The 15,060-nt window shown below is 51.6% G+C and overlaps 1 non-coding gene across 1 annotated transcript; it reads right to left on the bottom strand.

Annotated features, from left to right (window-relative positions):
• Positions 1 to 3,823: 3,823 nt before the first annotated feature.
• On the bottom strand, positions 3,824 to 3,896 carry TRNAG-CCC (transfer RNA glycine (anticodon CCC)). Its single transcript has one exon. It is a non-coding gene; the product is annotated as a tRNA-Gly (tRNA).
• Between the last annotated feature and the right edge of the window lie 11,164 nt (positions 3,897 to 15,060).

Raw genomic sequence — 15,060 nt, forward strand, 5'->3', positions numbered from 1 at the left:
TCAGGTGAAGGAGGGAGTGGGTTGAGCCGGTCCGCAAGAGTGTTCAAGGGTGTTCTGGAAGCTTGTGTTACTGCTTTATGCCTGAATTACCTTCTTCCACGGAAAGGAGACACCATCCTCTCTCTCTGGCCTCTATCTGCTTCTCCTCTTTTCTGGTTCCAATAAACAGATAGCAGGCACTGGGCAAAGACTCCTGGAAGCCTGACCTGCCAGCTTGTGCTGGGGGTGGATGGGGGATGCCCCACCCTCCTGCCAATGAAACCTTACAGTTAGTTGTGGGAGCTTAAAAGTGTCAACGGAAAGAATCGTTTCTTCATCCTCTAAATCAGCGTTGAGTGACAGGCTGTGTGCTGGGGGGAGCGGGGTGAAGCGTGTTAAGGTGATGAAAAGGCAGACCCTATCCCTGTCCTCGTGAGGGAAGGCACAAGTACACGTGAAATAACAGAAAACAGAAATGTGGGCGATGTCTTGCAAGAAGGACTGGAGGACAGGCTGAGGGTGAGAGGGGGTGGCTGTCCAGGCAGAGGGCACACAGCCTGTGCAAAGGCCCTGTGGTGAGTGAGCTTGGTGCATTCTAGGAACTGGAAGACGCTCAGAGAAGGACGTGCTGAATTTGGCTACAGAGTCCAGACGGTTATGTGCATTAATCAAAACTTAGACATAATTAACCTATTTTTATAAGTGATGCTAAATGTTATGGAACACCCTTACAGGAGGTGATGACATTTGTAAGTGGGCAGACCAGATTCCCTGAGGTTGCTGATAATTCTATTTTGTGATTTAAAGCATGGAAAGGGGAAGTACCTTGCCCCTTATGTGGTTACAGTTAACAGCCTTTCAGAGACCTTCTCTACACATACAACTTAATTCTCTTAAAATTACCCAGGAATTCCCTGGCAGTCCAGTGGTTAGGACTTGGCACTTTCACTGCTGGGGCCCAGGTTCAATCCCTGGTCCGGGAACTAAGATCCCACAGGCCAATCAATCAATCCCCAAATACCTGCCAAATTCAGGACACCTTTGCTTCAGCTCTTTACTCAAATGTCACTTCCACTTCAGGGCCTTCCTTGAAACCACCCATTTGACAATTTCGAAATCTCTCATCCTTTCCTCTTCCAATTTTATTCCTCCATGTTACTGTTTACCCTCTAAATTACCATGTTTCACTCACTTCTCTTGGTCACTGTCTCCTCCACTATATTGCCTGTTTTATGTCCCCAGTGCCTCCAACTGTACCTTATACATAAGAAGCTCTCAGAACCTGTTTAGTGAAACTTTTTTTTTTGGTGGCACTGCGTGGCTTGTGGGATTTTAGTTCCCCGACCAGGGATCGAGCCCAGGCCCTCGGCAGTGAGAACACAGAGCCCTAACCACTGGACCACCAGGGAATTCCCTGAGTGAATCTTTTTTACTACTATTTTCTTCCTTTTTTATAAAACAAAAAGTATGTGTACTGCACTGAAATTCTATACCTTGAACTTAACAATGGATGGTTGGCCACCTTTTAAACTGCCATATGATGTTCTATTCCAAAGATGAGCCATAATTTGCCCCAACTGGTCTCGTGGACCTTCGAATTGTTTCCAGTGGGGAGGTTGCCAGCAATGCCGTATTGAATTTCTTTTTCTAAAAATTATTTATTTATTTACTTATTTAGTTGCACCGGGTCTTAGTTGCAGCATGCAGGATCTTCATTGCCACATGTGGGATCTTTAGTTATGGCATGCAGACTCTTAGTTGTGGCATGCGAGATATAGTTCCCTGTCCAGGGATTGAACTTGGGCCCCCTGCATTGGGAGCATGGAGTCTTAACCACTGGACCACCAGGGAAGTCCCCACATTGAATTTCTATAGGCACATATCTTTACAAGTATATGATCTGTGACCTTGCTCAAAAAGGACTCACAATGTCATGATTAACACTCTGAAGCCAGGAGACTTCCCTGGTGGCTCAGTGGTTAAGAATCCGGGGACACAGTTTCAATCCCTGGTACGGGAAGATTTCACATGCCTCGGAGCAACTACGCCTGTGTGCCACAACTGCTGAGCCCACATGCCGCAATTACTGAACCCACGTGCTGCAACTACTGAAGCCCCTGCGTTCTAGAGCCCGTGCTCCGCAACAAGAGAAGCCACCACAATGAGAAGCCCACACAGCGCAACGAAGAGTAGCCCCCACTCGCTGCAACTAGAGAAAGCCTGCGCGCAGCAACGAAGACCCAACACGGCCAAAAATAAATTAAAAAAAAAAAAAGACTCTGAAGCCAGAAGTTCTGGCTTTGAATCCTGGCTCTGTCATTTACCAACTGTGTGATCTTGGGGAATACGTATCTAAAACTTCTCTGGCCTTTATCTTCTCCATCTGTAAAACGGAGATCATAACACCTCCCTACTAGTTTGTTGTGCAGAATTCAATGGATTAATCGATTAATACACATCCAGTATATTAGGCCTGAAATATTGTACATTCTCAATAAATGGAGACCAGTCTTATGGCTTCTAAGAAGACAGATTGCTGGATCAGAGGTTTATTCACATTTTGACTTTCCAGTAAAAATGAACAGAGGCTGGCCCAGGATACGTAGAACCTGAAGTTTATATCAAGTTGGAAACCCCCTGGAAGAAAAAGAGTAGGGAATTCGCTGGCGGTCCAGTGGTTAGGACTTGGCGCTTTCACTGCTGGGCCTTGGTTCAATCCCTGGTCGGGGAACTAAGATTCTGCAAGCCGCAGGTGGCACAGCGCCCCCCCTCAAAAAAAAAAGAGTACAAGATTGCAAGGGCACCTCCCAGGGTGTTGGAGGAAGCCATGGAAATGAGGGGCCCAGAGGCTTACGCTTCCTCCGTTTCGCAGGAAAGCCACCTCTGATGGTGGCAGCTCAGGAAAGACAGTGTGCCCGCTTCCAGTGCGTGCTCCCCCCGCAGCCTCGCTGACATTGCGTTTCTCATTCTTTGATCTTTGCCAATATCATGGCCAAAGGGCGTGTCTCAAGGGTCCTTTGAGTTGCCCCTCTCTGATTAAAAAGTGAAACTGAACACTTTTCAGTGCGTCTTTGGGGGATCAGAAGGTGTGATAAAGAGTGAGCTGGACCTTGAGAAGCCCTCCTTGGGGCACTCAGCATTTTCACCGGAACTCTCTGAGCAGCTCAGGGAGTTCCTTATTATCTCCACTTTACAAGGGAGAATGCAGAGGCCTTGAGAGGAAGACTTTAAATTATGGATTCAATTTCTGGAACAGATAAAGGACTATTTCGATTTTCCATTCTTGTGATATTTTTTCACAAGTTTTATTTTTAAAGGAGTTTATTTCATTTAATGGTCAATCTTTTGACACTTGGCTTCTCCAAGTGAAGCTCAGAAATACTTAAAAATAGCTGTAATGTCTGCCTTAGGAGAGATGGTGTTTATTCCAGTTTGTATTTTTATGGTGAAATAACATGCTTTACCAATGAACTCTCCAAGAAGAACCCAAAGGTCAGCTAAGCTACCACTGATGGGGCCCCTTCCTGGATCTCAGGCTCCAGGTGGTCCTGATCCCCTTTGCCCCTCCCAGCCAGTTGAGGAGGTGATCATTCCTCACTCCCATTTTATTTTTTTATTATTTTAATTTTAAAATTTTTTTAAATGAAGTATAGTTGATTTACGAGTGTTGTGTTAGTTTCATGTGTACAGCATAGTGATTCAGTTGTGTATATATATATATACATTTTTGGGGTTGTTGTTTGTTTGTTTTTGTTTTTTAATATTTATTTATTTATTTAGGCTGCGCCGGGTCTTTAGTTGTGGCATGCAGGCTCTTAGTTGCGGCATGGCATGCGGGATCTAGTTCCCTGACCAGGGATCGAACCCGGGCCCCCTGCGTTGGGAGCACAGAGTCCTACCCACTGGACCACCAGGGAAGTCTCTGAGAAAGCAGTTTGAAAAAGTTAGTAAAATGATTTTCCCCTCAAGCCGCCCGAGGGAGCATGGTCCTGCCGCCACCTTCATTTTGGCCCAGTGAAATTGATTTTGCACCTCTGACTCCCAAAACAGTAGGAGAGTAAACGTGTGTTGTTTGACAGCAGCAAGAGGCACTTAAAACAGCGCCAGGGACACACGAGGTACATTTAACTGCCACTATTATATTACTGTTACTTGAAAGACCCTTGACCACATAATACCAGCTGATCGCCTATGAACATGACATGAATATTTGCTAACTTATTGGTTAAAGGGACACTCTTTCTTCATTTGCATCACAGTCCTAAAAGGTAAGTGCCTTTGTTTATACTCACATTACAGAGAGAGAAAACAGGCTCTGTGAGGCTTCTCTGTGCAAGGTGTCACAGCTGCTAAGTGGCTGGGTTGATGTCTGATAACAAATGACCACAAACTGCGTGACTCAGAATAGCAGAAATATATTCTTTCGCACTTCTGGAGGCCAGAAGTCTGAAATCAGGGTGTCAGCTGGGTTGGTTCCTTCTGGAGGCCCTGCCTCTCTCCCAGCTTCTGGAGGCTGCCGGCAATTCTTTGCATCCCTTGGCTTGTAGACGCATCACTCCAGCCTCTGCCTCAGCCTTCACCAGGGCTTCCTCTCTGTGACTCGATGTCTTCTTTTCTGTCTCTTATAAGGACATCTGTCACTGAATTTAGGGCCCGCCCTAATCCAGAATGATCTCAACTCGAGATTCTTACTTTCACTACATCTGCAAAGATCCTTATTCCCAATAAGGTCACATTTTTTTTGAGGTTTTGGGTGGACATATCTTGGGGGCCACAATTCAGCCACTACAGTGGCAGGGTCACAGTTTAAACCCAGGGGCTTCCCTGGTGGCTCAGTGGATGAAACTCCGTGCTCCCAATGCAGGGGGCCCGGGTTTGATCCCTGGGCAGGGAACTAGATCCCACCTGCATGCCACAACTCAGAGTTCGCATGCCACAACTAAGGAGCCCTCGTGACGCAACTAAGGAGCTCGTGAGCTGCAACTAAGGAGCCCACCTGCCACAATTAAGACCCAGTGCAACCAAATAAATAAATATATTTTTTTAAATAAATAAATAAAAAGTTAATTGTAGTAAACAAAAAAATTTGAAGCCAGTCCCCAGGCCTTGCCAGCCTCCACGTGGCCCAGCCCTCCATAGTGTCCCTCAGACAGAAAGTGTCCCTGACTTGCTAGTGCCCAGCCCTCTGCTGACCCTTCCAGCCACATCTTCCCCTTTCTCCCCTCTTCATACTGCCTGTTCTCACCCCCTAGTTCTCAACACGGATGATTTTGCACCCCCCAGGAGACATTTGGCAATGTCTGGAGACGTTTTTTTTAATATTTTTTAAAAATTATATTTTTAAAATTTATTTATTTTTGGCTGCGTTGGGTCTTCGTTGCTGCGTGCAGGCTTTCTCCAGTTGCAGTGAGCTGGGGGCTACTCTTCGTTGCGATGCGTGGGCTTCTCACTGCGGTGGCTTCTCTTGTTGCGGAGCATGGGCTCTAGGCGCGCGGGCTTCAGTAGTTGTGGCGCGTGGGCTCAGTAGCTGTGGCTTGCAGGCCCAGTAGTTGTGGCGCATGGGCGTAGTTGCTCCGCGGCATGTGCCATCTTCCCAGACCAGGGCTCGAACCCGTGTCCCCTTCATTGGCAGGTGGATTCTTAACCCCTGTGCCACCAGGGAAGTCCCTGGAGACATTTTTGATTGTCACCACTAGAACCTCAAACTGTGACCTTGTTTGAAATGAGGGTCTTTGCCCATGTGGTTAAAGCAAGGATCTCGAGCTGAGATTATCTTGGATTAGGGTGGATTAGGGAAAGGGTCCTACTGGCATCTATTGGGTTGAGGCCAGGAATCTGCAGAACATCCTACAATGCCCAGAACAACCCCCACAGCAAAGGCTCATCCAGGGGCTTCCCTGGTGGCACAGTGGTTGAGAGTCCGCCTGCCGATTCAGGGGACACGGGTTCGTGCCCCGGTCCGGGAAGATCCCACGTGCCACGGAGCGGCTGGGCCCGTGAGCCGTGGCCGCTGGGCCTGCGCGTCTGGAGCCTGTGCTCCACAGCGGGAGAGGCCACAGCAGTGAGAGGCCCGCATACCGAAAAAAAAAAAAAAAAAAAGACTCATCCAGCCCCAAATGTCAGCAGAGCTGACGTTGAGAAATACTGCACTAGCCACACTGAACGATATTTTCAGTTCCTTGAAAACAACACACTCTGCCTCATCTGGGCCTTGGCATAAGTCATTCCTCCTGCTTGGAACACCCTTCATAGCCTCTTCCTCTTGTTAAGTCTTCCTCATCCTTCCGAGCTCAGCTCAGATGTCAGCTCCTCCAGGAAGCCCTCCTGGACCTCAGGCCAGGTCAGATGCCCCTCTAGGCTGTCTCTGTATCCCCACATCCCAGCTCTGCCCATTCAGGGTCCCCACTGTCCAGGGACAGTTCTGTATCCCCTACTGGCCTCCGAGCCCTGTGGGGGCAGGGCTGGAGTTGTCTCTGTCACTGCTGTGTCCCCAGCACTGTCCAGCACAGGGCCACGAACACAGCAGGTCTCAATACATGTTGAATAACCAAAGCAACCTGGTTCTCACGGAGCCTTCTCAGTCTCCCAAACCAATTAGACCAACGTGTCCCAACCCCAGGGGATCCCAAACGCCTTTTAGGACAAATACTATTTTCATAACATCCCTTTTCCTCTCCTGAAATGAGATGCATAGATAGGGTGTCCTACCTACATAATCATTTTTGAAAATATTTATTTATTTGGCTGCACTGGTCTTAGTTGCAGCATGTGGGATCTTTAGTTGCGGCATGCATGTGCGATCTACTGGAAACAAGTCAAACGCCTGTCAAGTAGCAGAATGGATAGTCATACTGTGGTATCGTCACACCAAGGAATACTATACAAAGATGAAAATGAACGACGGTCTCTAACCGTGCACAAAAACACGGTGAATCTCACAAACATGAGGCTGAGTGACAAATGCCAGACAGACACAAAGGAGCACATACTGCATGGTTCCATTTGTATGAAGTTCTAGAAAAGGCAAAACTAATCTCTGCTGTTAGCATCCAGGATAATGATTACCCAGGGGGATAGTGACTAGAAGGGGGTCTGAGGGAAGGTCCTAGGGAGCTTGTAATGTCTGTTTCTTAGACCACCACCCCCCGCCCCACGCCCTCAGCCCAGGTAAGCAGTGATTACATGGACCTTTACATTTGGGATTTCTGGGTCTTACAAAAGTATGGAAGTTATGCCTCAGTTGAAACAACGTTTTAAAGTATTTTAAAAGTAAAATTTGGAAGTTCAAAAAATAATCGTAAACAATACTTTGTGTTTAATGTGAAATGGAGTTCAGTTCTAGCATTAATACATAGGTAATATCGGGCTGCCTGAAGATCTGTATGAAATTTGCTAGCCGTGCCGGCGACTTTCGCGGTGCGAGTTTCCAACTCGCCACCAGGGGGCGGTGTAGCGCACTCCCTGCCGCTTTAGACCCCAGACGCATTCATTCAACAAACAGTCCTTGAACCATGAAACCTGCTTTGCAGAAACTTGGTCTGGTTTTTCACTCTGTGAAATGGGGATTAGAAGGTACAGCTATGCTGGAGGCATGTCCCTGCCGCCATGGAGCTCACTTTCAACAAAAGGAAACAGACAGTAAGTAGCTAAACAAATGAATATGTAAAAGGAGAGCTGTGGAGCAAAATGAGGCAGAGTGAGGGGACAGAGATGGTCCCAGAAGCCTTCTCTGAGGAGGTGACATTTCAGCAGAGACCGGAGTGAAACATGGGGGCAAGCTAAGTGAATACAGGCATGTCCCAGGTGGAGAAAGGGAATATGGTGGCTCCATTCCCCAGCTGTAAGACAGAAAGGGAGGCTGAGGCAGGCCCAGCCAGGCCCAATAGGAGGCAAAGGGAGACACATTCCCTGACAAAAGCATTGCAGGCTGAGGTGCAGACAAGATGTGCTCCTATGAGCCTGGGGAGACAGGGGGGCAATCAGGGGGTCCTGCCTGGAGGAGTCATCACAAGACTCAAACCTTGTAGGCCCTCTGAAGTGACTGACTGAATATTTGTTTTATCATGATTGTTTTCAGGTCCTGCCTATCTCAGTAGCCCCAGCCCTTAAAGAGAGTCTGTACTAACATTTAAAGAGCATTTTTTCTACTTCTGGGGTTCACTTTTGTTCTTCATGAACTCATCACAAAAGCCCAGTGCCAACAGTACTCTTGCAATCTCCATTTTACAAAGCGGGATACCAAAGCCCAGAGTCCCTGTAAGCTGTCCAAGGTCACATGTCCAGCCGGGATTTTTTTTTTTAACATCTTTATTGGAGCATAATTGCTTCACAATGGTGTGCTATTTTCCGCTCCACAACAAAGTGAATCAGCTATACATACCCAGACGCCGGGATTTGAACCCAGAGAGATCCTTCTGACTCCTGGAGCCCACTCTACCACCTCTATAATAAATTCTTGTAATTATTAATTGCATTGTGCTTAGGCAAGAGACTTAATCTTTCTTGCCTTGGTTTCCCCCTGTGTAAAATTCTGCTTATCATGGCAGGCCGTGAGGATTAAATAAGATGATATAGTTAAAGCGCTGAGAACATGGCAGACACACACTCTATTTGTAGGTTATTATTGTTATTATCCATCAAAGCCACACTTAGTTACTGAGCACATCATGTAGACTCTACTTGCAAATTAAAATACCAGTAAATCCAGAATCCTACATCACCCACCTCCAGCTCTGGCCTCTCAGGATGGTCATAAGGATTTAACGACGTCAGATGTGTAAAGCAGTGAGTTGGCACAGAGCTTGGCACATAGGTGCACAGAATGTGAGAATTGCCATTATTATTACTATCATCATCATCCTGGCCCTTTCATCCTTCCAGCTGCTCAGGCCAAAACCAGGAACCCCCTAAAGTCCTCTCTTTCCCACACATCTGCACCCAATGCCTCAGCCAATCCCATCGGCTCCACGTTCAACCTGACCCCACAGTAACCACTCTGGTCCAGTCTCCAGCACCTCAACCTATGTTATTACGGTCTCCCTGGGCTCGCAGCTCTCTCTGCCCACAACCTGTTTCCCACTTGGCCGCCAGGGGGCGCCTTAAGAACTAGGTCAACTCACGTCCCCTCTTCTGCTCAGAACTCTCCAGTGGCTCCCACCTGACTCAGAGTAAAAAGTAAAGTCCTCACCACGATCTAATCCTGTATCGGACTTCACCTCCCACCCCGCTTGCTCACTCCCTTCCAGCCTCCAAAGGGCTCCATTCATCAGCAATGAGACCTCAGACGGCCGACCGCAAGTCTCTGACCTCAGTTTCTCAGTTGTAAATGGGATTTAAAATAATCTCTATCTCATGGGGTTGTCGTGAGGGTGAAATGGGTTCATATTTGCAGCGCTCGTGAGCTGGTGACATCGTCAACTGCAGAGGTGGGATTTTTACGCGGCGCCTGCGCTTCCTCCTTTCGCCGCTGGGCGGCAGCAGGCTCCCAGCGGATTCGTCCGCTCGGCCCGCGCGGGACGAGGAGCGGGGGCACCTCTGGCAGAGGAAGCTGATGAAATCCAAGCCAACTTGCAGTGAGCTCATCCCGCCCGGGCACCTCCGGAAGCCACGGGGCCTCTGGGGCTCCGCCTGGCCCGAAAGATAAAACTCCGGTGCTGAACCAGGGCGGGAAGTCCTTCCTGAAGTCTGACCTGCGTGAGGCCTGCTGGCAGAAGCCGGGGCGTGCGGGGAGGGGCGAGGGTGAAGTAGCGAATGGTCCCCTGGCTGTCTCCACAGAATGAAAAGTGAATTCTGAGCCTGGCTGTGGGAGTGAGAGAGAGAGGGGACGGGGAAGGGAGGGAGACAGAGCCAAGAAGTAGAAAGACACAAAGATGGGGAGACTGAGGCAGAGGAGCGGGAGACAGAGACAGAGAGACGGAGAGACAGCCCGAGAAAGTCTCTAGAGGGACAGAGGTGGAGAGACAGAGAAAAGAAGAGAGAGATGGGGAGAGAGCTCAAGGAGAGACAGAGATGGTGGAGAGACAGGGAGAGACAGAGCTGGGACGTGGGAGACAGAGACAAGAGCAAGAGACAGGCAGGGACACAGAGGAGAGACAAACAGGGGTAAGAGGCGGAGAGAGAGTGCTAGCGAGTGGCAGAGATGGGGAAGCAGAAGCCGAGAGGCAGAGGTGAGGGAGAAGGAGTCAGGGATGTAGAGACGGAGGTGAGGTTGGGGAGCCAATGGGGTGAGGGGGATCCGGGAGGGGCACATGGGGTTAGGGTCGCCTGCAGGGACGGGCCCTGCGGGACATGGGCGGGGCCCCGGGCGGGGCCCCTCCCAACCCCCCCATCCCAGCAGCGGCGGCGGCGGCCGAGTTACCGAGTTACCAAGTTACCGCAGGATTCGGAAGCTTCTCACTGGCGAGGCCGCAGCCAATCAGAGAGCAGCGTCGCTGTTCTCGGGCAGGAGGCCTGGAGATGCACCTTCCCCCGACACCCAGCGAAGCACGCTGCCACACAATCACAGCGGCTCACACACACTGTCCCAGGGACACGCAGCATCACCTCACACACACACACAATCACAGTGACACACACAGTGTCATACACAGTCCCAGGAACACGCAGAGACACACAGCATCACACAGACACACAAAATCTCGGGGACACAGACGTTGTTCCAGGACACACAGCACTGCCCAGACCCACAATCACAATGACACACAGCATTACCCTAACACACAACCACAATGACACCCAGTGTCGCCCAGACCCATGCAATCTCCATGACTTAGTCCCTAAGACACACAGTATCAGTGACACACACAGTCTCAGTGACACCTCATAATTCCACAGCCAGTTGGTCTTGACACACACACTATCACGGTGACACACACAATCACAACAATGGCTCACTCAATCACCGTGACACAACATGGCACAGACAGACACAATCTCATTAACATACAGTCCCATGGACACACAACATCACACTGACAAACACAATCACAGTGACACACAATTACAATGACACAATCACAAGGACACATAGCACTGCACAGACGCATATACTCTCAGTAACACACAGTCCCACAGACACACAACATTTGAGATACAATGACAGTGTTACACACACAATCCCACTACACACAGCATTGTCCAGACACAATCATAGCGACACAACCACACTGACACACAGTGTTACACTGATACGTACAACCACACTGACACAACAGTAAGACACAGCATGTCCACAAACATTTCTGCTAACACACAACATCATTCCAACCCTGTCCCACAAACACAAGCACATGGACATGCACACAAGTACTTTGCACAGAACAGCACATGGACACTGACACACAGATACACCATCACACTCACACACAGCATGGCCCAACTATCATACATGGGCACACTGACACACAATCACATAGTCGGCCATCCCATGGGACAAATGCTGACACACAACATCCCACTGACACAATCAGCTGATGCACAACAGTACACTGACACAACCGCAACTCTCATAAGTCAACCCCCTGACACACAGCACACTGGCCCAGCAGACTTAGAGAACCCTCCAGCACACACACAGTCACACAAACACGCACACACTCGTCCCTGCCCTTGCCCCGGTAAGATGTGTGTGATGTGGGATGCTGCAGGGGGAAGGGGGGGTGCTGAGTGGGCGTGTGTGTGTGTGCTTGTGTGTGTGTGTGCCTATGCCTCCCTCTCCCGGCCCTTGGTGGGGGGGGGGGCAGGGCCGTGCGGCAGCCGCTGTTACCGGGTAAACTTCCCCGCCCCCCCCAGCGCGGCCGTTAGTCAAACCCCCCCAAGGATGATGTCATCGCCTCATTCTGGAGGCTGAGTAATCCTCGACTCCGCCCCCCAACCCCCCCAGGTACCAGGGTAGGGGCGGGCCGCACCTGGATTCAACCAGGGTCTGGAGCTGGGGGCTCCGCTGACTGGGTCTCCCGGGGGTGGGGACTGAGGAATCTGAGCCTCTCTGGAGTGGCCTGGGCGCTCACATCAGGGCCCCTTCAGGCTGGAGGCTCCAAGTCCTGGATCCCTGGTGGCCAACTAAAGGCACTGGGAGACTGGATCTACCAGATCTAGGGTCTTGGGCATCCCAGGGCCCCAGGACGGGGAAGGGGCTCCCTGCACCACGGTGAGGGGCTGGGTCATCTCGCCAGGTGTCTGGATGGGGGTCTGAGACACTCGGGGCTTAGACTCCTGGGTCCTTGGCATGTGTGTGGGCAGGGGGAGGGGTGTAGGTTGAGTACCAGGGAGGAGAGGGAGTGGCTGTGGGGTCAGATGCCTGCTTTCTGGGAGATCAACAAGCTAGACCCTGGGGGAAATGACTCAGGGGAGGGGAGCTGGCAGTATACACCTTGGGGCTGGGCAGGTGGTCCTCTGGATGAACTGGACACCTGAGGGTCTGGTAACTGGTGTATGTGTGGGGTCTTCCAGTATCAATATGGTGAGGGACCAGGATGCCCAGGGCCTCTGAGGCATCTTATGCTTTGGGGCCCAAAGGCTTGAGCCCCTGTTTCCTGTGGGGGTGGAGTGCTTAGTTCTAACTTTCCCAGAATCAGACCTGCTTGGGTCCCCTTCTGGAGGCATCCTCAACCCTTCTTTCCAGGGACTGGGAAACTAGCATCCCCTTGGGGGAGGTGGTTCATATCTCTGTTGTCACAGGACAGGGCACCCTGAGTCCTTTGGGGAGGGGGCACCCCTATTTTTATGGGCTCAGGACGCCTGTGTCCTTTTCTGGTGGGGGATCCTCAGCCCCTGTTTTTAAAAGTCACGATGCCTGAATCCTGTTTGGGGCGCGTGGTGGGGGGCATGTTGTGCGGACAACCAGCCCCTGTCTTCACGAGGTCAGGATGCCCAGGACTCCTTCTGGGAGGGGAACACTTGCTCCCTGTTTTCACAAGGCCGTCTCTAGCGTACCTTGCTGGGGAGGGATGGGAGGCGCAGCCTCTCTTTCCAGCCCACCCCAAGTGCCCATCCTCGCCCGAGAGTGCGAGTATGGGGCGGGGGTGGGGGGGGGTCGGGCGGCGGGGGAGGGGGGACAGTGCCCAGTCCGGGCCTCACCCCAGCCGGCCGCAGGCTTGCAGGCAGTGAGCCTGGCAGCTCCCCGGGGCCCGGCTCCCCGCCCCCCGCGCCGAGGGCTCCCCCAGATCCGGGCGGGCGGGCGCTGCGGCGGCCAATGAGCGCGCTCGCCGTCTCCGGGAGCCGGGCCGGCTCTGCCCGCCTGGCATTGGGCACGCGGTGGGCAGCGGCGGGCGGGGCCTGGGGGGTCCTCGCGCCTGGTTGGGCCAGGCTTGTTGCTGGGTAACGGGGCGGCGAGTTTCCCCTGGCAACGGCGGCGGGTACCGCTCACTGGCTGGCCGGGAAGGAGGGGGGGCGCGGGCGCAGGCAGGCCCCGCAGACCCCAGCAACAGCGCGCGGCCCCCGCCCCGCCAGGGAGCGGTAACCTTCACACGCGCCGGCCGCTCGGACCCCGCGGACACCGGCGCCCCCGCCCAGCCCCCACCAGGCTCCCGTCCAGCCTCCGGGCCTGGGAGGCCGGCTGCACTGAGGGGACCCAGGAGGCCCCCTCCCCACCGCGGAAAGCCGGGACTCAGAGCCTGCAGTGAAAAGTTAAGTCCTTCCCAACTCCCTCTCCCGTGCTGAGAAATCTACTTCCCCGGAACGGCATTCAAGATATTAGGGAAGGTTATGGTCTGCAGTAAACTAGCTGGGACATTTATTTTCTTTAAGCAGGACTTCACATGGAGCCAGCTGCTGCCGGGTACTCTTCTACGTGCGTTACAAATAGGAACTCATTTAATCTTCACGTTTCATTTGGGGGTCCTGCGGTGATCCCTTTTGTACACGTGTGGAAACTGAGGCTCAGAGAGAGGAAGCTACTTCCTTGCGTTCATCATTCGAACCCAGGCAGCCTGGCTCCGAAGTCTGGAAGCTCTATCTCTTCACTGTGTTGAATGTCCCTTTGAGAGGCATTAATTCAAAATGAGAAACTGTGCCGGCCCAGAGAAACACCTTAGTGGCTGGCCTGCGAGCCCGGTTTGAAACCCCTGCCCCAACCTGAGGGTCTTAGCTTGAAGACCTTGTTTGGATTCTCAGAGAGTCAAAAGCCCCCCCACACTGGTAGTTGTAATGATGGGTAACATGTATTAAGCACCCACGGAGGCCCCAGTGCTTTATTTTTACTGACCTTCTTACTCTGCAAAATCCTATGAGGTAGGGACCTGTGCTGTCCCAACTCACAGGTGAGGAAATTGAGGCACAGAGACGTGACCACTTGCACAATGTCACACAGCCAGAAGGTGGCCGAACTGGGGATTCTAGGTCAGGCCCTCAAGTCCCCAGAGCTCTGGCTCTTGGGTGAGTTTTTGTGTAGGCTTTGTGGGGGTTGAGCCACAGTTATGGAGACCCTGACGGATTTCTTTTAGCCAATGGTTCTCAACCTGGGTTGATTTTGCCTCCCCCAGGGCACATCTGGCAGTGTTTGGAGAAATTTTGGATCGTTACAGGGGGGGTGGGTGCTGCTGGCATCTAGTGGATAGAGGTCAGGGTGACTGCTGAACATCCTACAAAGCACAAGACAACAAGGAATGATCCGGCCTCAAATGTCAGTAGAGAAGAGATTAAGAAACTGCTCTAGGGACTTCCCTGGCGGTCCAGTGGTTAGGACTTCACTGCAGGGGGCCCGGGTGCAATCGCTGGTCAGGGAACTAAGATCCTGCATGCCAGCAGCCCCAAACAACAACAACAAAACAACAACAAAAACAGAAACAACCAAAAAAACGACCTCCACTCTCTGCCAAGCCTGACTGCCAACCTCAGCCAAGCCATCCCTCCATCCCTGAAACCTCTCATTTTCCCTCCATCTGGTCTCTCCCTCTCTCTTTCTGACTCCCTCTACTCCCCTCATCTGACTCCTCCTCTATCTGTTTGTACCTCTATTCGCCTCTGTTTCTAATCCTCGATCAGAGGTATTGCTGCCCCCTCAGATCTTCAGAGCCTCTCGGCCCCTCTCCAGGGGAGCAGGGACCAGAGGCAGGGTTGGAGGCCCAGAATGCTCCTCCAGGA

This window comes from Kogia breviceps, chromosome 18 (genome assembly GCF_026419965.1).
Source record: "Kogia breviceps isolate mKogBre1 chromosome 18, mKogBre1 haplotype 1, whole genome shotgun sequence".
Lineage (NCBI taxonomy): Eukaryota > Metazoa > Chordata > Mammalia > Artiodactyla > Physeteridae > Kogia > Kogia breviceps.